Here is a 2459-nt window from a genome sequence, read left to right on the forward strand (position 1 = left end):
TTACAGTGTGCCAGCCCTTAGAAATAGACAACTCGATAGTGGAAGGAACGATTCGGCGACCCGCCGATTGGATCGGCGAAGGAGATTTGGCCTGTCTAAAGTTACACGATGATTAGTGAACATGCAAGCAAAAACGACAATGAGAAGGGGCAAATGGCGCATCTCCAACCAGGTCGGCGAGCCTGACTTCGATTGCCTAAAATCACAACACAGAAAGGGTGAAGACTAAAGCTAAAAAGGCAATGGACAAGAGCATTTGATGCGTCGCCAACCAAGTCGGTGACGCCCGACTTATTCCGCCGAATGACCCTAAAGGCAAAAATCTGGGAACGTATAAATTGATTTTTCAAAAGAGCAAAAGGGGTTCTCATACATTTTTATCTACAGGTTTTAGATCTAAACACTGTTTTTAGTAGTTTTTGAGTTTTTTAGTAGAATTTGAAGTTGGGTTTTGATTTTAAATTGATTTCAATCATTGTGAAGACTCGAATTTCGTTACCCAGCTTATGTAGATCGTAGTTGGTAATATTTTCCTGCTTTTTGGAATGCGTGGCTAAAACCCCCATTCTTGGGGTGTGTGATTATGTGATTAATTATCTCAATTAGCTTATGGTTGTTAGTAATTAATGATTTAATTGTTGATTTGAAGTAGGTTCAATCGATAATTGAGTTTTAATTAATGAATTGTAGTTACAAATGCAGTTCTAGTCTAGTATTCTTTGCTTGCTTGAGAAATAGGTTTTAGAATTAATGTTATCAATTGATGATTGTAGTGATTGAGTTGTTGTGGGTTCATCTTGAGAAAGTGAGTCTGAATTCGATCCTACCAATCTAGCTCGAGAGACTAGATTAATTGAGGTTTTGGGTTGTTCATAATTGTCATGCTTGTCAAGGTTCGAGAGAACTCACTTGAATCGTGATAGTTGATCGAGAGATTGCTATCACATCTAAACCCTAGCCTACCCACTAAGACTCCATGATTTTGAGTAATTAGTAATCACCCGTATAGTGAAATTGGCTATTAATCGATCATACCCCCTATGATCCCTCTCTACTTGAATACTCCCATGTTTTCGTAGTTGTTAATTGATCAATCCAATTCCCCTCATTAACACTAGTTGTCAACCCCTTCAATTTACTGTACTTGTTTCAATGAATTTTTTTCCTACAATCAATTAGAACACGTTTCTCATTACTTGTTTCAATGAATTTTGTTCCTACAATCAATTAGAACACGTCTCTCATTTCCTAATTGAATTATCTACCGTATCACTACATGTGGTATCGACCCCAACTCTTCGTTGTATTTATACTAGATTGTAATCGCCTATATTTAGAATTGTATGAAGTGTAGTTGAGCGTTATCATTGCTATAGTAGGTGGAAGGGATTAAAGAGTTTCAATTCCTAGGTTGCATGAGTTTGTGTTCTGAAACTTTGCTCCGTTTGAATGAAATGGAGTTTGGGTTGAAATCCTGTGAGTACAAGTTGTGGTTTTCACTACCCTTGAATAAGGGGGTTTCCACGTAAAATCATTGCGCCTGATTTACTTTGAGCTATTTATTTTCCGCACTATTATATTGTCAGGGGACTTGGGCCTGTGATCACTGGTGGACGCATACATTGCCAAACTAACCTTCCGTTGACTTAACATAAGGTTCTCTTATTATGAGAGGATGAAACTTGTAGAAGAATTCTTATTGACTCGAGGTCTCTTGTGCACCTTTGTAATATTAATGTCTCTTTTTGAGCAGACAACATTTTTTTATAATATTTGCGCCGATTGAATTGCATTTCATTCTTTTGTACTCGACAAACATGGACGTTTGTTCTTTTGCTCTGAACGTGTCATTTGCATAAAGGCAGCCAAGAAATTGCACACAATTAGACAAGACATGTATGCTTGAATGAAAATGCACAATGGAAAGCTAGTGTAATTTGGTTATTCTGTGGTGCTGCATATTGTCGTGTTTAACTGGAAATATCTTTTGTGTGTTGTGTTCATTCGGTGTTTTGTTGTGCCTATCTAATGTTAGCTAGTACTAATCTGCTAAGATGAACTTTTTGGGTTACAACACGCTCATTTATTGATTTAGCTCATTCAATTAACATACTTTCAGCTCAATCCATCCATTTGACACCCCTTAATGTAACTTGTAGTAAAGAACTAATTAAAGTGGTAGTAAGCCTTTGAAAATAACAATATTAAATATTTGGACTTATTCAATTCTTACAAAGCAAAGTTAAATTGAAAAGGAAAAGCTATCATTACAACACAAGACTGGGGATGATATTTCAAGAGCAAAGTTTTTTAAGCACATGAGAAGGAGTGAAGGAGAAATATGATTCTTTTTCAAATAACTACTGAGTGTAGGATTAGGGACAAATAGGAATACTGAAGATACAAGCAACGGAAAAATAAAAAATCTAGCAAACAAAGAACAATTAGTAAATTGTGTC

The sequence above is a fragment of the Solanum tuberosum genome, unplaced genomic scaffold, assembly GCF_000226075.1.
Source record: "Solanum tuberosum cultivar DM 1-3 516 R44 unplaced genomic scaffold, SolTub_3.0 scf00124, whole genome shotgun sequence".
NCBI lineage: Eukaryota > Viridiplantae > Streptophyta > Magnoliopsida > Solanales > Solanaceae > Solanum > Solanum tuberosum.